Source organism: Mirounga angustirostris, unplaced genomic scaffold (genome assembly GCF_029215605.1).
Source record: "Mirounga angustirostris isolate CCGP_5_RB_7025 unplaced genomic scaffold, mMirAng1.0.hap1 SCAF_3, whole genome shotgun sequence".
NCBI classification, from domain to species: Eukaryota; Metazoa; Chordata; class Mammalia; order Carnivora; family Phocidae; genus Mirounga; species Mirounga angustirostris.
In genome coordinates this window covers 115,084,390-115,110,584 of record NW_026991711.1, presented here as the reverse complement: position 1 = coordinate 115,110,584, position 26,195 = coordinate 115,084,390, and the positions used below count along the sequence as shown (strand labels likewise).

At 34.5% G+C, this 26,195-nt stretch overlaps 1 protein-coding gene across 12 annotated transcripts in view; it reads right to left on the bottom strand.

Annotated features, from left to right (window-relative positions):
- Positions 1–26,195, bottom strand: part of MBD5 (methyl-CpG binding domain protein 5) — a 440,770-nt gene that overhangs the window by 76,573 nt on the left and 338,002 nt on the right. Inside the window, exon 5 of one of the 12 annotated variants that reach the window (XM_064586491.1) lies at positions 18,231–18,275. The exons of the other annotated variants lie outside the window; for them this stretch is intronic. The gene's annotated coding sequence lies outside the window, so the exon portion shown is untranslated. The remainder of the gene's footprint in view (positions 1–18,230; positions 18,276–26,195) is intronic. 12 annotated transcript variants of the gene reach the window in all.

The following is a 26,195-nucleotide window of genomic DNA, read 5'->3' as shown; positions in this document are numbered from 1 at the left end:
ATAAAAATATAAACTAATAGCATGGTTTATTTTTGTTTCATGATGTGTTTATGTGTTTGTTTCATGATGTGTTTACAACTTGGTATAACACACTTTGAATGCACATGCTACTTTTATTACAGTGTTAATATATTTTTAAAATTTAAATTTGCATCCAACATTTGGTAAACTTTGAAGAATCTCTTCTGAGCTGGATATTCTTCTGGTCCATCCAATTCTATCATTTCTACCTAAGCTAGAAAAGTGAGAGAGACTTCATAAAGATGACTTCAATTTTTTCAACTCAATCTCATATGTGTTTACTGAGGTAAGACACTCATGGAACAGGAAAAAGCCTGATTAGATTGAAGTGGAGAATTGTGTTAGGAAGTATCATGAATACAGCTTTTAAAAAATATGTCCATTTTCCTTGTATAGGGTGAATCTCTATGTACATAAGCTCAAAAAAGTTTTGGTATCATAAATCCATGACATTCTAACATAAGAATTGCTGGTCTATAGGTATCTATTTTTTTTTCAAGATTTTATTTATTTATTTGACACAGAGAGATACAGCGAGAGAGGGAACACAAGCAGCGGGAGTGGGAGAGAAAGAAGCAGGCCTCCCGCTGAGCAGGGAATCCGACGTGGGGCTCGATCCCAGGACCCTGGGATCATGACCCGAGCCAAAGGCAGACGCTTAACAACTGAATCACCCAGGCGCTCCATGGTCTATAGGTATCTTAACTTATAAATGCAATCTCATTCCTATGTAGTCATTTGCTGACAATGACATCTGTCAGATGGAGATTAACTTGTCAGTAATTTTGCCATTATTTACTTGAGGAACATATTCTGATTTGAACTACAGGGGAAACTCTCTTAACTGACCTCCACTTAAACAAATCAATCAATTAATCAAAACAGCATTTCTATTTGAAAACAGACAAATGTTTACCTCTCTTACCATTTGAGTTGTATACTTTCCAATATTAGTTGTGTTGTTTCCAAAGCTGTCTGAGTTAATAACACTTGCTGGTGTAATTTGGGAATTTAAAAAAATATTTTCTAAACTAATGGAATGTAAGCATAAAAGGAGAATGACTGTTTCTGTGAAAATTAAGTTGAAGGCATAATGTTTAATATCAGCCTCCTAAAAATGAGATCAAATAGGATGAGAGAGTGGAGAATCTTGGGTGGGGGGGGGCAACCCTAAAAATCTTGAGTAATTCTGTATTCAAATTACCTTGCAAGTGTCTTTGAATTCTCGTTCCTCTCCAAAGTTAAAAAAATAAAAACAAAAGCAAACCACATTGGTATAAAGACACTGCTGTACTCCAACAAGTAAACTCATAGGGAAAGGTTTTGATCTAAAAAGATTGCTGACTACTCTTTTAACTATAGAAACCAACTGATGGTTACCAGAGGGGATGGGGCGGGGGTGGGGGTGGGGGGATAGGTTAAATAGGTGATCAGATTAAGGAGCGCACTTCTGATGAGCACTGGGTGTTGTATATAAGTGCTGAATCATCAAACTGTATACCTGAAACTAATATTATGCTGTATATTAACTAACTAGAATTTAAATAAAAACTTAAAAAAATAAAGAGATTATTGACTGAATGTATATTTATAGATTACAGATTGAAATGTTTAATTGTAAGTATTTTTTAATGACTCTTTGCTTTAACACATCTTTTCAATTAATAAATCAACTACAGGTTCAGATTGTGATGGATAAGGGGCCTTCTCTATTACTGTTACAAAAGCAATATTTGTGACTGAGAGTATGAATTCATTTTGAAATGATGAAGCTGTTTGGGATTGAAGGTCTATTTTCTTTTGATTCTCATTATTTTAGAAACATACTGATAAAGAAGTTATTATATAATTATTGAATGAAGAATCTTTAGTGAGAAATAAACTCTGAAAACAGATATACTTAACAATATCCTAAAAATAATTAACACCAAAAAATGACAGAATTACAATCAGAAAGTAATCAATCCACAGTCAACATACATTTCTCAGAAACTGATAAATCAAATAGGCAAGAAATTAATAAAGATATAAATGATTAGAACTACACAAAATGCTCAATCTATTGATGGACATCTTGGCTCTTTCCATAGTTTGGCTATTGTGGACATTGCTGCTATAAACATTGGGGTGCCAACCCCTTCAGATCATTACATTTGTATCTTTGGGGTAAATTCCCGGTAGTGCAATTGCTGGGTCATAGGGTAGCTCTATTTTCAACTTTTTGAGGAACCTCCATACTGTTTTCCAGAGTGGCTGCACCAGCTTGCATTCCCACCAACAGTGTAGGAGGGTTCCCCTTTCTCCTAACTCATTGCATTAAATTTTCCTTTTCATTAAAAAAGAAAGATCCATATGTTATAGAAAATTAGGGAATATCTTAAGAAAGTACAAAGTTAAAATCACAACATCTAGAGAATATCATTATTAACATGCCAGTTTGTCTTTCCAGTCTAGATTTTCTAGAATAACTGTAAATTTGTCTTTATGTAACTGAGATTATGCTGTTATGTCCTAATTTTCCACTTTATATTATTATTATTATTATTTTTAAAGATTTTGTTTATTTATTTGAGAGAGAGAGAGAATGAGAGAGAGCACATAGAGAGTGGGCTGGGTCAGAGGGAGAAGCAGGCTCCCCGCCGAGCAGGGATCCCGATGCGGGACTCGATCCAGGGACTCCAGGATCATGACCTGAGCCGAAGGCAGTCACTTAACCGACTGAGCCACCCAGGCGCCCCCACTTTATATTATTTTTAATGTGGTATCAGGCCATTAAACATTTTTGTTTCTATGTAATAATTTTAATGAATATTATTATATTATTTATAACTTATTATAAATATGATATGATACGAGAATGATAAATTTATATTATTATATGTGTACATCATAATTCATTTCATTAATGTTAAACTTTTATACTGCTTCCAATTTATGCCAGGTGAATAATGCTAGAACGGACAATGCTGGGTCAATTTTCTAAATTTTTAGTGATTGGTTTTGCATAGATACCTAGAATTAAAATTATTTAATAAAGAAAAATAATTTTGACTAAGCAGTCTCCTATGGGTAGAACCAAAGGCTAGGGGATCAGCCTCATTTCTTCTCTGTTAGGTTTATCTTGTTAGATATATTGTGCATATCTGCTTTGAAATTATTTATTCACTAATTACAAATTTCTGTATAAACTCACAGATTAAACTCATAGCATTGTATCTAAGTGTCAAAAAAAGCACATTTCTATGAATTTATCCTTATAAAATTTCAACTTATATTTTGAGTTATAATATAGATGGATGGAGATTGATCACTGTTTCTATTTTGTTATAGATTTTTATTTTCATCAATTAAAACTTGCCTCATTTACCTCAATAAACACTTTTTCGCCATTAAAAAAAAAAGCTCAATCTAACGGAAATACACAGAAGATTATACAAATCAGTAAGAATTATAAATGCATATTTTAAAAAAGAGCACATGAGATGGAAAAAATTAGCATAGTATGGTGGTTGAGAACATAGATTCTGGACCCAGACTGGTGGAATTAAAATTTCAGCTCTCTTACTTGTGTAGACTTAGGGTATGTTACATTTCTGTCCCTCAGTTTCCTCATCTGTAAAATGAAGATAATAATCTTATCTACCACATAGTGTTGAGCAAATTGAATAAATAAAGATTTGTTAAGTACTTAATGCTTGGACCATAGTAAGTATTATGTAAATATTTGGTAAATAAATAAAAATAACTGGCCATAAAGACAATCTCAAAGATTCCAAATAACTGAAATCACATAGAATGTATCATCTGATTTTCATAAATATAGAAATTAATTTTTTATTAATTAATAGAAAATTTTAAGAAAATAATATCCCCAAATACCCCTGTGTTTGCAAATTTGAAAAACAGTGACTCATACATAGGCAGCCTTGAAAGTCAATATGAGGTCAGATCATAAATTTATAGCATAATCCAAAATGTGACCTTATTTGCCAGAACATGCCTTATTAGGCAAGACAGCAGTATGAACAGAGTTGGATTTCTGGGTTATTGAGTATAGGCATGGAAAAAGCAAAAACAGAAAATATCACATTTGCAATTTAATATCGAACTGTTCTTAAAAAATATACACAAATACCCACAAGGGGTGTGTGTGAGAGAGAATGATAAAGTAAATATGGCAAAATGTTAATTGTTGAATTTGTACATGTAGATAATAAATAGATACATAGATAAATAGATAATAGATTACCTAACAAATAATTTACATAAACTATAATAACTTCTTGGTAAGTCTGAAATCATTTCAAAATAAAAAGTTTTAAAAATATAGGGAAAACGGGCGCCTGGGTGACTAGGTCGGTTAAGCGTCTGCCTTCGGCTCAGGTCATGATCCCAGGGTCCTGGGATCGAGCCCAGCGTTGGGCTCCTTGCTCAGCGGGAAGCCTGCTTCTCCCGCTCCTCCCTGTTCTGTCACTATCTGTCTCTCTCTCTCTCAAATAAATAAATGAAATCTTAAAAAAAAATGTAGGGAAAACACAAACAAAAGTAAAATAGGACCAGAGTTGTGGAGATGGGTGAGCAAAAGAAAGAGGGGCAATAAAGTTTGAGATATGGCAAATGTGTTAATGAGGATATGGAAAACAGAATCTAAACTGGAATAAAGGTCTATATGAAGCTAAAGAACATGCAGTACAGGTATAAGGGAAGGAGGAAAGGAAATATAAGTAGATAAAAGGCAGGAGAAATAGTCTGACCTGAAGCAGTTAAAATGTTGGGGAGATAAAATATAGCCTCATGAAAATTATAAGGCAAAGTGATTAAATGCTTAAATAAAGGGCAAAGTAAAATTCTGCATAAGGTCAGAAAAGGTTAATATAAAGGGCTACTGTACTTTTGAATCTCTTCCTTACTTCGCCTAACTCCCTCAGCCTCATATATGGGTTGGAATAACTCAAATTTAAGGTAAAGAATATTTAGAAAGAAAGAAAGAAAAGAAGGGAGAAAGGAAGAAAGAAAGAAGGAAAAGAAAGATGTGGAGGCTATAGAAATTGAGAAAAATAACTCTAATCCATCTTGCACAATGGAGGAGGACAGAATTTGAGAGGGGGAACAGCTAGAGAAGGTAAAACCTTTTGGAGAAGTTGATAGAAATGGGCCCCTTTATAGGTATTTATGCAAAATGGGATTGGTCTTGAATATTGACTAAGGAATTGGTTTTGCATATTTAGCAAGACAAACAACTACTATATGAGATATAGTTAATAGAAATAAAGAAATAAAACTGTCAGTACTTGAAGTCAATGTGGTCATTTATTCAGAAAGCTCACACTGAAAAATTATTAGAACCAATGACAAAGATATTTAGAGGATAGTTGGGTATAAAACCAACATACAAAAACAAGAAATGGATAATTACCCTATCTAATAGTAAATTATATTAAAAAGCTGTAGTATTGGGGCACCTGGGTGGTTCTGTCAGTTAAATATCTGACTCTTGGTTTCAGCTCAGGTTGTGATCTCAGGGTTGTGAGATCGAGCCTGGTGTCAGGCTCCTTGCTCAGTGCAGAGTCTGCTTGAGATTCTTTCCCCCTCTTCCTGTCCCTCCCCCTCCCACCCCTCCCCCTGCTCTCACTCCCTCTCTCTAAAATAAATAAATAAAATCTTAAAAAAATTAAAAATAAATAAAAAGTTGTAGTATTGATGTGAGAATAGGTAAGTAGTGTAATAAACGGGAGTGGCCACCAATAAACCTATAGATAGGCAAATTTAGTTCATCATATAGATGTCACTTTAATTCTGTAGGAAAAGGATGGTCAATTCAATACATAGAGTTGGGACAATTGGATACCCACTTGGAAGAAAAATAAGTTACTTCCTTGACTCATGTAATTCACAAAACATATTCCAGATGATTCAAGACTTAAATAAAAAACACTAAATCAAACTAAAATATAAATGCATTAAGACAGTATAAAAGAATATGTTTATTTGTGCCATATTTATGGAGGCCTTCTAAAAGAGATGAAAACCAAATGCCGTAATGAAAAAGACTGCTCAATTTGACTATATCGAAATTTAAAACCTCCATTCAGCAAAAAAATCACCAAAAAACTTAAAAAATAATTGATAGACTGAGGAAAATATTCACAAGATATTTAACAGTCAAAGCCTTAATATCTGGAATGTATAAAGAGCTTCTAAAATCAGTAATAAAGAGATAAGAAGCCCAAAAGAAAAATGAACAGTAAATATGGATATGCTGAGAAGAGGTAAAGCAAAAGGCCAGTAAATTTAAGAAAGGATGCTCAATCTTAGTAGTAATCAGAAAATGCAAAATAAAGCAATAAGGAAGTATCACTTTTCACTCATAAGACATGTAAACATTTTTAAAATATTGCTAATATCAAGTTTGGTTGAGTATGGGAAAACTAGTGTCATAAACTGGTAGAGGGACAAACTGTTACCTCCTTTTAGAAGGGTAATGTATCAGTATCGATATGAATTTAAAACATGCATATCTTTTGACACAGCAATCCTTCTTCATCATGTATGGAAAAATAATCAAATTTGTGCACAAAGAATTATGTAAGATGATATTCACAGTAGCACTAATTCATTAGAATGAAAAACACAAAACAACCTGAATGCCTATTAATTAGAGAATAGGTAAATAAATAATGTAACATTTATAATATGGAAGATAATACAACACTTAAAAGAGGTAGTTCTATAAGTGATATGGAAAGATTTCTAAGACATACTGTCAAGTGAAGAAAAGCAAGTTGAAGAACATATTCTAAGTGTAAAAACATTTAGGTGACATTTAAATATCACACATAACGTTGTAGTACTTTTAGTATCTATAGATGCTGAAATTGGATTCCCTTTTACATAAAATACCATGAATTTCCAACCTTTCCTTCCTTGGGTGGTCTTAGTAAAAATAATCTTTGTATCTTAATCTTCAGAGACTAAAATTACATGTTAATTCAAACAAACATGTATTGAGTACCCACTATATAAGTTCTCAAAAACAAATAATACATGGTACAATTCCTCCAAACCTTTTTGGAAATCACTTGGGAGCTTCACTTAAGTGGCATGAAGCAATCAAGTACTTAGAAGAGAATTATGTTTATTTTCGGCAATGGACACAAAGTTCTACTTTCAAGAACTGACTTAGGCATAAATTTGAACACATAACAGAGGCGTATGAGGTTCAATTACTCATATTAAATACTGGTTTTCTATGTTCGTTACCATGGACTTTAATATTTTATAGCAAAAGGGCCTAAAATGCTAACATAAGCTTTTATAAAAGCATTTGACTTTGTTTTTATTATGTAGATTTCCTTAGCATTCTTTAGCTTATAATTCAAAGTTTTTCCTCGATGACTTAAAATGCTTAAAAGAATTTTTGGGGGACCAAGAATGAAAACAGGACAGTGACCTTAATACTAACAACGAACACATCAATGTATTATATTTGAGTTTTAAGAATACTCAGTATGGGAGAAACTTGGGCATCGGGACCAGCTGGGACTCTAAAACACTAAAGTTGGCTTAGGAGGCTTTAGGAACATGGGGAGATAAGATGATGCAAGCAATTTCATTTCTGGGCAAATCAATCTAATGTTAACGAAAAAATTTCCATGGCAACTTAAAACACAGGCAAAGGAACAGAATAAAAAAATAAAGCTGTTTTTAGTTCTATTTTTTTTTTTATTTTTTAAAGATTTTATTTTATTTATTTGACAGAGAGAGACACAGCGAGAGAGGGAACACAAGCAGGGGGAGTGGGAGAGGGAGAAGCAGGCTTCCCGCGGAGCAGGGAGCCCGATGTGGGGCTTGATCCCAGGACCCTGGGATCATGACCTGAGCCGAAGGCAGACGCTTAATGACTGAGCCACCCAGGCGCCCCAAGCTTTTTTTAGTTCTAACCATAGGTACCATTTGAAGATTTTACTCCTTACTGTAGCTTTTTGTTTTTAAACTTCCAATTAGAATATGCTTTAATATTTTTATTTTTATAGTTTTCAAGATGGATACTAATGACTCAGATTAACCAATCAGCTAATAAACTAATGACTCAGATTAACCTATCAGCTAATAAATTAGTCTCTACTGACTTACAAAGTATCTAAAAAAGGTAACATAGCTTCATGGAGCATATATTAATTTAGCTCACTAGCTGAGCAGTATTACTAGTTATTGATTCATTATATTGGTCAGAAAGATATCTAAATTAGAATCAGAAAGCAGAAGTTGACAAATAAATCATCTATTAAACACAGCAGACAACTACAAAATATAGCTATGAATTTTTACACTAAAAACAAGAGGGACAAATAAAAGGAGTTTGTCGTATTTGTAAGAAAATAATCCTGAAACCCTCAAGCAAACTTCAAATTTAGACTACCAGGTCATTTCCTACTAGTAATAAACAATTAATAGATAAATCTGAAGATATGACTGCGATGATAATTTTAATGCTTCAAGCATGAACACTTCAATAGACAACTGCGGTAATAATTTTTATATTTTAATCATGAACACTTCAACAGATGAAATCACTAAAAAAAATGCCAGGATATTATAATACAAGCACTATGATTTACCTGTATTATATGACTAATACTGAATAATAAAGAGATAAGATTCTATACCATTTCATATTTTCAATCATGGTTTTATATCAAACATTGCCAAACAGCTCACTACTACATAAGTTTTATTTTTTAAAGAAAATTCCTCAATCTACTTCATATATATAAAGATTCATATAAATACATTTTAATATATATACAAGAGCCACTGAAAATTTTCATTAATCTTACAAAATACAAAAGAAGATACCATAAAAAATTAAAAATGAAATTATATTTAGCAAAAATGCATGTTTTGAGATGATGTTGATGTTAATCTTTTTCATTGTTCATCAATAGATGCACAAGGGTAATTGGGTCACAGTGAATTAGTAATTTAGATAATGAGAATTTTACAATACCTGTCTTTTTTTCCCTCATTGGACTTTAATACTTTCGTATTAAAGAAAATCTTGGTCATAAAGTGAATTTTATTCTGAAACTTTATGATCTGCTTTCTAATATGTTTATTCATTCATTCACTCATCCAAAAACCTCAACCAGGTATGAACTCAAATGAAATTATTTAAATCCTTCCTTAGGGCCTACCACATATCAGACCTAGTTCTAGGCAATGGGGACATTGCATTTGGGAGGCTTACATTGTAGTGGTGGTGACACAACATAAACCAATAAGCAAATACATAAATAAAATAACTGCAGGTCATGTTAAGTGCTATGAAAGAAATAAACAAGGGCCTAAGAGAAAACAAGGATGGGGGGGCTGGGGTGGAAAGAGAGATCTCCTTCAGAGACAAGGGGAGTCCTCTCTGAGGAGGTGAAATTTGAGAGGCCTGAAGGATGAGAAAGAAACTGGCCATAAGAATCTGGGGCGGGGGACACAACTCCAGGCAAGGGAAACAGCATGCTGGACATGAGCTGGGTGTGTTCTAGAACGGAAGTTAAGATTGATGTCGCTGGAGTGTAATGAGGGAAAGGGGGAGTGGCACGAGATGAAGTTAGAGAAACAGGCAAGGAAGGAACAATGTAGGGCCACCTTATTCATAATCATGTTTTGCATTTTATTTTATTTTAACTGCAATGGGAAAGCAACAGAAGAGTTTAAGCAGAGGGGTGACAGACCCTAACTGCACTTGAGGAAGGTATTTCCTTTTAGCTGTGTTAAGAATGGACTGGTAGAAGCAATCTGCTAGAAGTTTTTGTGATAAAAGCTGACAAAATTTTGGATGCCTATTCACAGCGGCCTCTTAAAACTACTTCTTTGTATTTAACTGAATAATAATAGGCACAATTGGAATAATTGGAGAAATGGGTCATGTTATCTGGGGGACTCTAATAGTCTAGGACGTGCACATTGGGAGTGGTTACCTAGGTATTTTAGACTTTGGAAAGCATATTTCAAAGTATTCAAAGAGGTAAAAGTGCATTGTAAGCATCTATTATAAGGAAGGCAAAAAAGATTTTGAAGTTATTAAAAAAAAGAACATTCTGACCATAGCCATACAAACAGCCTAAGCCCAAAGATAAGAAACCAGAGAGAAATGTGTAGAAGCTCAAGGGGTTGTACAGGGAGCTTTCTATATTGCTTAGGTATAAAGAGGCTGTGTATAAAAGGCAAAAGGAAAGGCAGATAAACCTGATTCAGCCTTCAAGACCTTGTATGATTTGACCTCTGACTACCACATTTTGTGAGTGTCTTTCCCTGACCACATTTTATAAGTGTCTCTCCAGTCATGTCCTTTTTTCTGTTCCCTGAATATGTCAAACTTATTTTTTACTTTGGGCTTTTGAAGTTGCTGTTCTTTGTTCTAACTCTTCTAATATTTGAGCTCCAATATCACCTTAAAATGTCATCTTGTTTATTTTCTTCATAGCATATATTCATAACTTAAATAAAATTACTGTTTATGTGTTTATTGCCTTTCTCCCATCACTAGAATTTCAGTAAGAGAGCAAGGACTTTGTCTATCCTTTTCATGGCATTATCCTCAGTGCTTAGCATAGCATGTGGCACATTATAGGCCTTCAATAAATACTTATTGAATGGAAAGAAGGAAGAAATGTAGAAGGGAGGGAAAAATGAAAAGGCATCTGAGAAAAATATCAAAAAGTTTATCAAATCCAGAATGAAGTGGAGTTTAGAAAAATCCTAAAGATATAAAAGGTACTTTTAAAGTTATAATTGGAACATGAAGATTAAGGGATACTTGGGCAAACAACTGCAATAATAAAATGAAATTGAAAGAAAATTAAATTTCAATTTGTTTCTATTTTCTTGAAAAAAGAGAATAAATCTATGTCAAAATGAAAAAATTTATCTGATCAAGAATAAATCATAAAGTACTTTTGGCTTCCAGTCAAGATGGAATAATAGGGGTGAGACTTGCCCTCTTGCTTGAAAGAACGCCCACCCAGAAAAAAAACAGGCAAAATATATGAAACAATTTTTTTTTTTAAAGACACCAGACAGCAGGCAATCAAAGGAGACAACCGGGAAACAAAGGAGAGGAGCCCTAGAACTGCCTTAACTTATTGCCTTGAGTTGAGTTTCCAGTCTATGTGCAGAGAGGGTGAACCCAGTTGGAGCTCAAAGGGTCAGGGGAGACCAAGGCAGTGTGTATTTTTCAGGACAGAGTACTGGAGAAGAGCTGCAGAGAGAAAGAAATGCAGAGATCTGCAGAGGGTCCCCCCAACTTTTTAAATATAGGGCTTGACCTGTACTTTATTATTTTTTAAAGTAAGCTCTATGCCCAACATGGGGCTTGACCTCATGACCCTGAGATTAAGAGTCACATGCTCTACTAAATGAGCCAGCCAGGTGCCCCAGAGGGTTCCCTTTGAATATTTAGCATAGTACTGGGCAGTGAATGCAATGAGGAAACTAACTGAAGCTGAGGAAAGAATTCCCTGAAAGGATAAAGCAAATGCACTTGACACACTGGGCTGGGAACTAAAACACTTCATAACTCATGAGATGTAAGACAGAATACTCAGAAGGTCTTGCTTAGTAGTGGGGAATAGGTAGACTTAGATAAAATACTTTTTGGTATTGCCTAATGAGTTTTAAAAGCAAGACCTGAAAGGATCAAATTATTATTTCCAAGTAATTTAACTGCAATCCAGAGCAAACCTGAAAAATATTTAAATGCATACAAAAATACCCAGGACCCAACAGAGAAAATTCACAATGTCTAGCATCAAATAAAAATCATCACACATGGGGGCACCTGGGTGGCTTGGTCGGTTAAGCTCTGATTTTGGCTCAGGTCATGATCTCAGGGTCCTGGGATTGAGCCCCTTGTCAGGCTCCCTGTTCAGCAGGGAGTCTACTTGTGCCTCTCTCTCTGCACTTCCCCCTACTCATGCTCTCTCTCTCTCTCTCTCATTTTCTCTCTCAAATAAATAAATAAAATCTTAAAAAAATTATCACACATGGAAAGCAGCAGAAAAATAAAACACATAGTGAGGTGAAAAATCAGTCAGTCTTAGATGAACTTCCAGGGAACTATATTGAATGAAAAAAGCCAGTCCCCAAAGGTTATATATTATAGGAGACCATTTATTTAACATTTTTGAAATGACAAAATTATAACTGACTGAGCCACCCAGGAGCCCCTGAAATGACAAAATTTTAGAAATGGAGGACAGATTAGTTGTTGCAGGGGTAGGGCTGGGGGTAAGGTGGGGGCGAGATAGAAGGGGGCTTGGTTATAAAAAGACAAGAAGAGGGATTCTTGTGGTGATGGAACTGTACCTTGACTGTGGTGGTGGATGAAAGAACCTAAACATGGGATAGAATGATACAGATCTAAAAACACACAGGCACAAAAATGAATACAAGTAAAATTAGGGAAATCTGAGCAAGATCAGTGCTTTGTATCAACACATTCTGGCTACGATATTTTACTAGTTTTACAAGGTGTTACCATCAGGGAAAAGGGGGTAAAGGGCACAGGGGATTTCTCTGTTTGACTCCTCACAACTGCATATGAATCTACAATTAATAAAAATTTCAATTAAAAATATCAATTAAAACTGATCCAGATTGACAGATTTTAGAATTAACAGATAAGAACATTAACACAGGGCGCCTGGGTAGCTCAGTCGTTAAGCGTCTGCCTTCGGCTCAAGTCATGATCCCAGGCTCCTGGGATCGAGCCCTGCATCGGGCTCCCTGCTGTACGGGAAGCCTGCTTCTCCCTCTTGTGTTCCCTCTCTTGCTGTGACCCTCTCTGTCAAATAAATAAATAAAATCTTAAAAAAAAAAAAGAACATTAACACAGTTATAACTGTATTCCAAATGTTCAAAAATATAATGAAATATGCAAGATAGTAAAAAAAAGACTTAAACTTAACCTCCGGAGATGAAAATTATAATTTATGAGATGAAAAATACACTGGATGGGATTAACAGCAGGTTAGACATTGCAGATTAGTAAACTTGAAGACATAATAATAGAAACTATCCAAAATCAAACAAAGAAAAGAGACTGGAAAAAGAAAATAGAGTATCAGTGATATGTGGGGAATTCACATGGCCTACTATATGTGTAAGTGGAATCCCTAAAGGAGGGAAGAGAGTGGGGGACAAAAAACATTTGAAGAAATAAAGGATGAAATTTTCCCCAATTTGATTAAAAAAAAATTATAAACTCAGAGATTTAAGGAGCAAAAAAAATCCCAAGCACAAAAAGCATAAAGAAAACTACACTAAGGTACATCATAATCAAATTGTTCAAAATCAGAGAAAAGGAGGAAGTCTTAAAAACAGCTAGAGGGGGGAAAATATTATGTACATAGGAACAAAGATAAGGATGATAGTAGATTCTTCAGTGTAAACAATGCATGTGAGAAGACTGTGGACTCTCATCTTTAAAGTACAAAAAAATTCCCTCAAACCTGTCAACCTAGAATTCTATATACAGCAAAAATATCTTTCAAAAATGAAGGTAATATAAAGACTTTCAGATATACAAAAGCTGGATCACTAGCAGACCACCAGTACAAGTACGATAAAGAAGACTCTTCAGGAAGAAGCAAAATAATACCAGATTGAAATAAGGATCTAAGATAAAGTAATGAAGAGCATCAGAAATAGCAATTATATGACTAAACATACATCTCTCTCTCTTTCTTTTTCTTTTAAGTTAGCTCCATGCCCAGTGCAGAGCCCAGGGTGGGGTTTGAAATCATGACCCTGAGATCAAGACCTGAGCTAAGATTAAGAGTCAGACGCTAAACTGACTGAGCCACCCAGGCACCCTTAAACATACATTTCTTATATCTTACAAACATATTTTTATATTTAAAATTTTAAAAAGATATTGACAATTTAAATTTTTAAAATGTAGTGTAAGGTTTATAACACATGAAAAAGTAAAATATATGATAACTATACCACAAAAGCCAAAAGAGAAATGGCAGTACACTAATTATAAGGTTCTAATACTACAAGTGAAGTGATATAATATCACTTGAAGGTAGATGATGAGAAGTTAAAGATGTATATACTACAAACCCAAAACAAGCAATAAATAACAAAACAAAGAGTTGTATCTAAAGAGCCATTAAAGGAGATAAAAATGGAATCATAAAAAGTACTCAATCCAAACAGGACAGAAAGAGAGGGGGAAAAAGAACAAAGAACAGATAGGACAAATATAAAATGGGAAACATGGGACAAATAGCAAAATGATAGATTTAAACCTAACTATATCAATAACCATATTAAATGTAGATGGTCTGAGCACCAAATTAAAAGGCAGAGATTGTCAGATTGTAGGTCTACAATCAGACAGGAAAAAGAAAAAAAAAGGCCCCATCCAAATTGATGAGAAAGAAATAAAATTGTCACTATTTCTAGATGACATAATACCATATCTAGAAAACCCTAAAGACTCCACCAAAAAACTGTTAGAAGTAATAAATGAACCAGTAAAATTGCAGAATACAAAATTAATATACAGAAACTGGTTGCATTTCTACATACTAATAACAAAGTAGCAGAAAGAGAAATTAAGAAAAAAATTCCATTTATAATTGCAACAAAAAGAATAAAATACCTAGGAATAAACTTTACCAAGGAAGTGAAACACCTGTACTCTGAAAACTATAAAACATTCATTACTGAAGTTCAAGATGACACAAACAAATGGAACGATATTCCATGTTCATGGGTTGGAAGAATTAATATTTGTTAAAAAATGTCCAGTCTACTCAAAGCAATCTACATATTCTTTGTAATCCTTATCAAAATACCAACAGCATTTTTCACAAAACTAGAAAAAATAATATTAAATTTGTGTGGAATAACAAAAGACCCTGAATAACCAAAGCAATCTTGAAAAAGAACAAAGCCGGAGGTATCACAATCCCAGATTTCAAGATATATTATAAAGCTATAATATCCAAAACAGTATGGTACTGGCACAAAAACAGACACATAGATTATGGAACAAAATAGAGACCAGAAATAAACTCATTTTTGGTTGTTTTTAAGGATTTATTTGTTTATTTGAGAGAGAGAGAGAGAGCATGCATGAGTGGTTGGGGGGTAGAGGGAGAGAATCTTCAAGGAGACTGCCCATTGAGTGAGGATCCTAACTCGGGGCTCAGTCTCACAACCCATGAGATCATGACCTGAGCCAAAACCCAGAGTCAGATGTTTAACCAACTGAGCCATCCAGGCCATCCAGGCGCCCCATAAACTCATGTTTATATGGTGAATTAATCTACAACAAAGCAGGCAAGAAAAACAATGGGGAGGGGTAATACATATATATATATGTAATACATATATATATATATATATATATATATATATATATAGGATATGGAATATATGGAATACATATATATACATATACACAATGGAATATCAGTCAGCCATAAAAAGAAATGAGATCTTGCCATCTGCAACATATGGACCTAGAGGGTATTATGCTAAGTGAAATAAGTCAGACAGAGAAAGACAAATACCATATGATTTCACTTATATGTAGAATCTAAAAAACAAACAAATGAACAGACAATAAAAGCAGAAATACACTCATAAATACAGAGAACAAACTGGTGGTTACCAGAGGGGAGAAGGGTGGGCAGATGGGATAAAGGGAAGTGGGAGGTACAGGCTTTTAGTTATGGAATGAATAAGTCAGTAGGATTAAAGGTTCAGCATAAGAAATATAGTCAATGGTACTGTAATAGCTACATTTGTGGTGAGCAAAGCATAAGGTATAGAGTTTTAAAGTACTATGTTGTACCCAAAACTAATGTAACATTGTGTGTCAACTATACTTCAATAAGTAAAAAACAGATTGGGATAGATGTCCCAATAAAATAAAATGCAATAAAATACTGTGCATGATAATAAACAAATAAATAATAAATAAAAAAGCAAAGCCCAAATGTATATGGCCTATAAAAATCACAACTTAAATATAATGATATAATAGGTCAAAAATAAAATTATGGACAAAAATAAATTCTGTTAACACTAATACAAGAATGCTAGAAGGGGCATTTGTGATAGCCAAAACTAAAAACAACCCAAATATCCATCATAGGTGGACATATAAACTAATTTTCATATATGGAGAAGCAGAATATAACTCAGAAAAAAAAATTATTGACTTATGAAACAGCAAGAATAAATCTCAAAATAATTATCCTGAGTGAAAGAGGCCAAATGAAAAGAGAATGTATACTGTATTATTCCATTTATATAAAGTTCTAGAAAGTGCAAAATAATCTACGGTGACAGCAGTTGAGTGGTTGCCTGGGGACATCAAGGAGAGTGGGAAGAAAAGGGAGGTAGGACTGTTGAATCACAAACCTGTACCTCTGAAACAAATAATACATTATATGTTAAAAAAAAGAAGATAGTAGGAAGGGAAAAATTAAGGGGGGGAAATTGGAGGGGGAGACGAACCATGAGAGACTATGGACTCTGAGAAACAAACTGAGGGTTCTAGAGGGGAGGGGGGTGGGGGGATGGGTTAGCCTGGTGATGGGTATTAAAGAAGGCATGTACTGAATGGAGTACTGGGTGTTATACGCAAACAAAGAATCACGGAACACTACATCAAAAACTAATGATGTAATGTATGGTGATTAACGTAACATAAAAATAAAAAAGAATATAAGGAGGGGCCCCTGGGTAGCTCAGTCTTTAAGTGTCAGACTCTTGATTTCTGCTCAGGTCATGATCTCAAGCCTTGCATTCTGGCTCTGCACTAAGCGGGGAATCTGCTTGAGATTCTCTTTCTCTTCTCCCTCTGCCCCTCCCCCCACTCACAGGCTGGCACTCTCTCTCATTCTCTCTCTCAAAATAAATAAATCTTTTCAGGATGCCTGTGTGGCTCAGTTGGTTAAGCAGCTGCCTTCAGCTCAGGTCATGATCCCAGGGTCCTGGGATCGAGCCCCGCATTGGGCTCCTTGTTCAGCAGGGAGCCTGCTTCTCCCTCTGCCTGCCACTCCTCCTGCTTGTGCTCTCTCTCTCTCTCTCTCTCTGACAAATAAAAAAATAAAATCTTAAAACAAAAGATCTTTTTTAAAAAAAGAAATGAATATAAGGAAACTTTTGGTGGTTATGGACATGTTAATTTTTTTTATTGTGGTGATAGTTACATGTATGTTAAAACATCAAATTGTACTCCTTATATATGTGTTGTTTACTGTATGTCAACTATATCTCAATAAAACCATTAAAAATAAATAAATAAAAGAAGGAACAACTCTTCCTTACAGAAGTATTCCAATCAATAAATGCAGAAGGAATAAGGGAGGTAGAAAATTATTATTAGAATACCACACTAGAAATTGAGCCACACACAATGGAATATCACTCAGCCATAAAGAGGAATGAGATCTGGAATGATCCATCAGTAAATTCTAAAACAGTAGGTGAATGTTTAAGAAGAAAGAAGATAATTGCATGGTATCAAAGGATCTCCTTGCAAATATTTATTAATTACAAAGGGGGAAAATAGCAACTTCACAGTGGAGAAACCTGACACACACACCCTAAACCAAGTGATCAAGGTTAACATCATCAATAATAATATATATCAACATCATGTGCCACCCTCTATAATGCCCTGAGGAGGGTACATCACTTCCAATATTTGTTCCCCAAATGAATAATCTCAATTTAATCAGGACAAAATATCAGATAAACACAACTGAGGGACACAACAGAATGCCTGACTAGTAATCAAAATGTCAAGGTGATAAAAAGATAAGGAGAGACTAAGGAACTCTTACAGATTGGAGGAGACTAAGGAGACATGAAAACTAAATATAATGTGGGATCCTGGACTGCATCTTGGGGAGAAAAAGTACATTAATGGAAAAAGTGGTGATATCAGAATAAAGTCTATGGTTTGGTTAATAATATTGTAACAATATTAATTTCTTAGTTTTGGTAATAGGATGATGGCTATTCAGGGTGTTAACCTTAGGGGAGGGTAGGTAAAGGCTATATGGAAATACTCTGTACTATTTTTGCAATTCTTCTACAAGTCTAAAATTACTGTAAATAAAAAACTTTAAAGAATAAATCACAAGCTTGGACAAGTGAGAAAGTAGTAACAGATCTCTTACCTATTTTAGCAGATCTTTTATTTGTATCTTGACCTACATAATTGCCTGAAAAAAAATGAATGAGGGTGAATTGTGCAAGACTGTTGAATCTCAGATCTGTACCTCTGAAACAAATAATGCCATATATGTTAAGAAAAAAAAAAAGAAGAAGAAGGTAGCAGGAGGGGAAGAATGAAGCGGGGGAAATCGGAGGGGTGGACGAACCATGAGAGACGATGGACTCTGAAAAACAAACTGAGGGTTCTAGAGGGGAGGGGGGTGGGAGGATGGGTTAGCCTGGTGGTGGGTATTGAGGAGGGCACATTCTGCATGGAGCACTGGGTGTTATGCACAAACAATGAATCATGGAACACTTCATCTAGAACTAATGATGTAATGTATGGGGATTAACATAAGAATAAAAAAAATGCATTAAAAAAAATGAATGAGGGAAACCTGGAGATGAAATGACTAGATTGATGGTAATTTTGAAGAACTATAGAGAATAGAAGAGATGCTAGAAGACTAGATAATGAAACAGTTTCTAATTTTTTTAAAAAGGAAAACAATGTGGACATCTCAAATTATAAACCAATCAGGCTTTAAATCATGCTTTTTAGCCTTGTAAGATTTTAGAAGGAATTCATGAAAAGACAGGTTTACATGTATTTAGTAAGGAAGATAGTAGTAACTATGAGCTAGTTCAGCTTCACCAGGAACAAGTTATGTCAGACCAACCTTAATCACTTCTGAAAGGATTGCTTGCTTGGCAGATATAAAAAACAAAAAAGCTCTACTCTAGACCTAGTAACTTTGATTTCAAGAAGGTATTTAGCAAAATCACTAGAAATCTTGTGGACCAGATGGTAAAATAAGAGCTAGATAGTATTTTAAAAGTTGTATATACTTGTTATTCACTGAATGACTATTTACAGGTTTAGGACTCAATCTCTACACTCAATCTCCTATTAGAGTTCTCTACTGGCAGATCAAAAGGCTTTCTCTGCAGTCCTACCAGATAAACATTTTCCATTAACTAGGATGAAGATAAACTGAATTGGAAGAATGGCTGATGACTACAGAACAGAATTAGGATCCAAATATTCTTAAATGAATTTTGAAAAAAAAATCTTAAAAAAATAAGATTAAATGGAAGATAGAGGAGATATAATTTACAGTATATGATATAAATTTTTTTTTTTTGGCTAACTGCAAATTCACTAAGTCTTTCTGTACAATGCAGTTGGTAAAAGGGTTAAGAGGATCATACTTATCAGAGAGTAATATTCATCCTAAATCAGAATGTGAAATTCTTCTGATAAACTGGAAGCATTTTCATATTTCATTCATTAAATTTCTTTAATTCATAGAAAAAATGGGAATAAATAAATCTTTGTGAAACAAGAGCTATGAAAACAATGAGCTAGAGAAAATAAACAAGAAAAGACAAATCCTTTTAATCACTGGTAGATTGTGACGTCACATTCTTGTTATATCTTAAGTGCTAGCCTTACTTTAACTAGAACCAGTTCTACCTTTATTTTATATATTAGGATCCTATAAAATCAATCTTTTAAAATATAAGGATTAGAAGACAGAAGAATAGGGGCCATAGGATAGAGACCCATGAATTAACCAGAGAATAAAAAGCCAAATATAATCAAGTAGGCCATGTAATCAGCTTGCCAGGATTGTCAGTCTTTGCTAAATAGTTTGCTTCAGCATAAATCCTTTTCCATTTCATGCATTTATTTCACAGAGAGACACTAAGGGCCTGAACTAGAATTCTGAGAGTGAGAGAGGAGAGAAGGGATAAAATTGAGTAATATTTGGGATCTGAAATAAGCAAGTCTTAGTAAATATATGGATGTGTGGGGCCTGATAGTGATGTAGCAAAGGGATGACAAATGGGTTTTAATTCACATGCTATATCAGTTAGGGCCTGGCAGAAAAAAGACAGTACACTCAAATTGGGTAATCTGTGGAAAACTTTGCCTACAAAGATGTGGGAAAGATTTAGGGCAACTGACAAGGGATAGTGTATGATCCCAGGGCTAGCAATAGGAGACCTATTATCACCCCTAAGTCAGAAATGACCAGTTTCTGGAATTGAAGAGCTTGTTGATGGAAGTTGTGTCTTTCAGTAAAGAAATGCAGACAACCCGTGGCAACTCCTGTAAGAATAAATATCCCAACATCACTCTTGTCCCACTTTCCAATCTTCTGTGAATGCCTCTGAGCAAACCCAATTGGAAGAAAGAGGGCAAGAAATCTCTTGAAATAGTCTTGCACAAAGGTGATTGCACAAAGAGCAGGTTAGAGAATAAGCAGGTACCAATCTTGATTGATAGTAGTTGCCTGAAACACCGTGTAGAAAAGGATTCTGTGATATCATTCAACCTCATTAGAATACATAAGCATGAAAGGCATATGCCCATTATGAGAATGGGATGAGGCAGTGTTAGCATGTGTGCTCATGAGTCCTATGTTGGTAATAAGCATGGGATGGAGGAATGACATGTGTGTCATGTTTTCCAACCCTGGACTATGAAGACTTTCACACTTCTAGTTTGCCTGAATGGTAAATGGCCATACCAACAGTGAATAAAAAAAGTACAAGAGAACCAATTTGGGAGTGGGAATGATAAATTCAGTTTGGGTATGTTGACTTTGAAATGTGTTGACTCTGAGATGCTCAAAGATCATCTATAGATATATGAACCTGAAGTTCTACGGAGAGGTTTAGATTGGAAATAGGAGTTTTGGAATCAGTAGTTTATATGTGATAGTTGAAACCATGAAAGTGAAGAGAACACAGAGTAAAAAAAGTAGTAGTTATGTATGAAATCAGGGGAAAATCAACATTTTAAGCAAGGGGCATAGAAAAAGCCCATAAAAAGAAAAAGAGCAAGGAAAGTCAAAAGGTTACAAGCAGCACCAAAGAAAAGTAGATTCATAGAAACCAAGAAAGCAGAAAATTTATAGAAGAAAGTTGCCATGAATGTCAAATGTCAAAGAAAAGGCAGTGAAATATGGACTGAAAACTTTCCACTGGATATAACAATTAGAAGATTACTGGTGGCCATGGTTAGAGTAGTTCCAGGAATGTAGTAAGAAAGGAAGCCCAATTTCAAAGGGATGAGAAATTAATGAGAGATAAGAATGTGAATACAGCAAATAATAACCTTTTGAGCACAATGGATGAGGTGAAAGGGAAAATGAATTGATGATAGCTAGATGAAAACAGGATTAAAAGAGGAATTTTTTTTAGAGTGACAAACCAAATAAAATTAAACTACGAGGAGAAGAAACTAATGGAGTAAAACTGAATATATTAGAATGAGAGGAGTATAGTTTCTCACCCCTCAATACAGGTGATTGACTGAGGTAAGCACATTAGTTAGTTATCTATTATGAAAAGATGAGTTGAGCCAATTGGATTCTCTTTGTTAGGAGTATGAACTAAGAAATATGTAAATAATTGGCTGATCAGCAGTATAAAGACAGATTTAAGGGTGGTGATACAGAAAGAAAGGATACTGTACTCAATCAATACCAAAGAAAACCCCAAACAATCCAATTAAAAAATGGTCAGAGGACCTCAATAGACAATTTTCCTAAGAAGATCTATAGATGGCTAATAGACACATGAAAAGATGCTCAACATCACTAATCATCAGGGAAATGCAAATCAAAACCACAGTGAGATACTACCTTACACCTGTTAGAATGGCTAAAATCAAAATGACAAGAAATAACAAGTGTTGGTGAGGATGTGAAGAAAAAAGAACCCTTTGTGCACTGTTGATGGGAATGTAAATTGGTACAGCCAATGTGTTAAATGGCATGGAGTTTTCTCAAAACATTAAAAAGAGAAATACCATATGATCCAAAAATTCCACTACTGGGTATTTAACCAAAGAAAATGAAAACACTAGTTTGAAAAGTTATATGTACCCCTATGATTACTGCAGCATTATTTACAATAGCCAAGATATGAGAGCAACCTAAGTGTCTATCAATAGACGAATAGATAAGGAAAATGTGATGCATACACACACAAACACACACACAGGAATATTACACAGCTATAAAAAGAGTAAAATTGTGCCATTTGAGACAGGGATGGAGTAAAATAAATCAGACTGAGAAAGACAAATACCATATGATTCCATTCATAAGTGGAATCTAAAAAAATAATAATCAAACAAAAAGCAGAATTAGACCTATAAATATAGAGAACAAACTGATGGTTGCCAAGGGGAGGGGGCTGGGCAAAATGGGTGAAGGGGAGAGAGAGATACAGCCCTTCAGCTGTGGAAAAATAAGTCACAAGGATAAAAGGCACAGCATAGGGTTATAGTCAGTGATACTGTAATAGTGATGTAAAAAGTCAGATGACAGCTACATTTGTGGTGAGTATAGTATAATATATAAACATACCAAATCACTAAGCTGTACACCTAAAGTTAATGTGACGTTGTGTGTCAACCATACTAAAAAAAAAAAAAAAAAAAGATAATGTAGCAGTAATGAGCCATGTTAAAACTAAAGTTAGAAATAATAAAAACCATGAGTGGCTAAAGAAAGCATCTATAAGGTCTAGCTCTTAGAGAAACAGAAGAGGACAGAGATGTATGGAGAGAGGCAGAGTCTCCCTGAGAGATCATGACCCTCTAAAGGAGATTCAGAGAGAAAGAGAGCTTCCCTTATATCTTTCAAGTTATGGTTTATTGATGTCCTTATATTAGCTCCTCTTTTCTCTTAACATGAATGGGTTTCTGTTCCTTGCATCCTAAACTCCAGCCCTAAGACAAGGACTAAAGTAAGTCATGGAGGAGTCAAAATGCAAAGGGTTGTCTTAAACAAGAAAGGAAAATCCAACCCTCAGTGATCTTAAGAAAGAAAGTAAGAAAGAGTGTTAATGCAAGAGTCAGAAGGAAGTCCAAAGCTCAAATACATTTCTCAAAAAAAAATGAAAAAGATTAAAATTAAATGAGTTGGAAAATAACCACAAGGACTCATATTTAGGTCTTTAATCCATTTTGAAGTTATTTTTGTATATAATGTAAGAAAGCATTCTTTTGCATGTACCTGACCAGTTTTCCCAACATCATTTGTTGAAGGAACCGTCTTTTTCCCATTGGATAATCTTTCCTGCTTTGTTGAAGATTAACTGACCATATAATTGTGGGTTTATTTCTGGGTTTTCTATTCTGTTCTATTGATCTATGTGTCTATTTTTGTGCCAGTACCATAATGTTTTGATTACTACAATGAAGGAAATAACCAACAAAACTAAAAGGCATCCCATGGAATGGGAGAAGATATTTGCAAATGACAAATCAGATAAAGGGTTAGTATCTGAAATATATAAAGGACTTATACAACTCAACATCCAAAAAAAAAAAAATAATAATCCAATTGAAACATGGGCTGAAGATGGGAACAGAAATTTCTCCAAAGAACACATACAGATGGCCAACAGACACCTGAAAAGATGCTTAATAGCATTCATCATCAGGGGAATGCAAATCAAAACCACAAGAAGATATCACCTCACATCTGTTGAATGGCTAAAATCAAACACACAAGAAACAGCAAGTGTTTGTGACTATGTGGAGACAAAGGAACCCTTTTGTACTATTGGTGGGAATGCAAACTGGTGCAGCCACCATAGAAAACAGCATGGAGGTTCCTCAAAAAGTTAAAAATAGAACTATCCTACAATCCAGTAGTCACACTACTAGGTATCTACCCCCAAAATACAAAAACACAAATTCAAAAGATACATGCACCCCTATGTTTATTGTAAAATAGCTAAATTATGGAAGCAGCCCGAGTGTCCATTGATAGACGAATGGATAAAGAAGCTGTGATATATAGATATATCTCAAATGGAATATTATTCAGCCATAAAAAAGAATGAAATCTTGCCATTTGCAATGACATGGATGGAGCTAAAGAGCATAATGCTAAGTGTAATTAGTCAAAGAAACACAATACCATATGATTTCCCTCATCTGTGGAATTTAAGAAACAAAACAAATGAGCAAAAAACAAAAAACAGAGAGAGGGAGGCAAACCAAGAAACAGACTCTTACCTATAGAGAACAAACTGGTGGTTGCCACAGGGGAGGAGGGTAGGGAATACATAAAATAGGTGATGGGTATTAAAGAGTGTACTTGTGATGAGCATTGAGTAATGTATAGAATTGTTGAATCACTGTATTATAAGCCTGAAACTAATACAACACTGTATGTTAAATAAACTGGAATTAAAATAAAATAAAATAAGACATATTTGAAAAGAGATGAAATGAATAAATTCCCAGGAAAATGTGAAACATCACAATTATTACAAAAAGAAATGAAAAACTCAAATAAGTAATAAAGAACTCAAATAAGTAATAAAGAAATTTAGGGATGCCTGGGTGGCTCAGTCAATTAAGCGTCTGCCTTTGGCTCAGGTCATGATCCCAGGGTCCTGGGATCGAGCCCTGCATCTGGCTCTCCCAGCTTGGCAGGAGCCTGCTTCTCCCTCTCCCAGCCCCCCTGCTTATGCTCTCTCTGTCTGTCAAATAAATAAATAAAATCTTAAAAAAAAAAAAAAGAAATTGAAGTGGTAGTCAAAGATCACTTTTTTTTTTTTTTATCAAGTAAACACTACTCCCAACATGGGTAGAGATCAAATATCATGACCCTGAGATCAAAAGTCACTGACTCTACTGACTGAGCCAGTCAGGTACCCCAAAGACCACTTCTCTTAAGAAACCCCAGGACCAGGTTATGCTGGTAGGTTCTACCAAATTTTCAAGATATATATAATTCCTATTTCATGTAAGTTGTTTCAGAAAATATGAAAAGAGCAAAAGGTATCCAAGTTATTTATAAAAGCTAAGATAGCTATATGCACACAATGAATCATGGAACACTACATCAAAAACTAATGATGTAAGGTATGATGATTAACATAACAAAAAAAAAGCTAATATAATTCTGATCCTAATACAAGATAAAAATAATACTGCAAAAAAACAATCTAGCCATATGGTGAACTTAGTATGGCAGAAAATAAGAATAGGACCTCATATATTTGTTGATGCAAAAACGTATTTGCTATTTGCAAAATCTTAAATCAGATTTGTAACATAAAGCAGTAAAATGTATAAGTACTATACTAGACAGTAGTAATAACATTTCCTAAATTTCTACCTTAAAGTTATAAGCATGACCTTTTCCTTCCAATTCAGTGATCTTTAACAACTCCTCTTCTTACTCCCAATCTGTCAATTTCCCTTCCTTGATCCCTTAGGTGTGTTAGGGTTGAACATGAACATCATGAACATCAGCTCTGTCTCCAGCTTATTGGGGAGGAGGTTGGACTTTCCTTTCAAAGTTGGTGAACTTCAGGTTAGAAGATCAGATTTCCCAAACCAGGATAAAAGTGAGAAGAGATCAGTGTCCTGAACAAGAAAATGTCAGCTACTAGTGCCCCCCCACCCAATCTGGTATGTCTGGTTAACTTGAGTTAGAATAATTTAGAAGCACTGGTTTATAAATCATAGGAATGAATGAAATTAGCAATATGTTCTCTTCTTTTGATTTTTGGGGTGTACAATTTTTCCCATTATGGCTTCACCATCTATTTCCTGCTAATCTGTGAAGATGACATAAGGCTAGAGATGTCTTTGGAAAAGAGATGTCAATCACAAACCATGTTGCTTTTCTGTTTTGTTATTTTAACTAGTAGGAGAACCAGAAAAGTCTGGTTAATGTACTGTTTGCTTTCCTTAATTCTAGACTTTTGACTTGAGGTGATTTATTTCTTTACATTAGTATCCTCGGGGTTAAAGAGGAGATTCTGAAGCCTACTGAAAACAGTTTAGGTGGACATAAATTTAAAAGATTAGATAGGAATATTTTCCCATAGGATTGTCAAACTTCTCAGTTCCCTAAAACATGCAGGTAGTTTCTTTTTCCCTT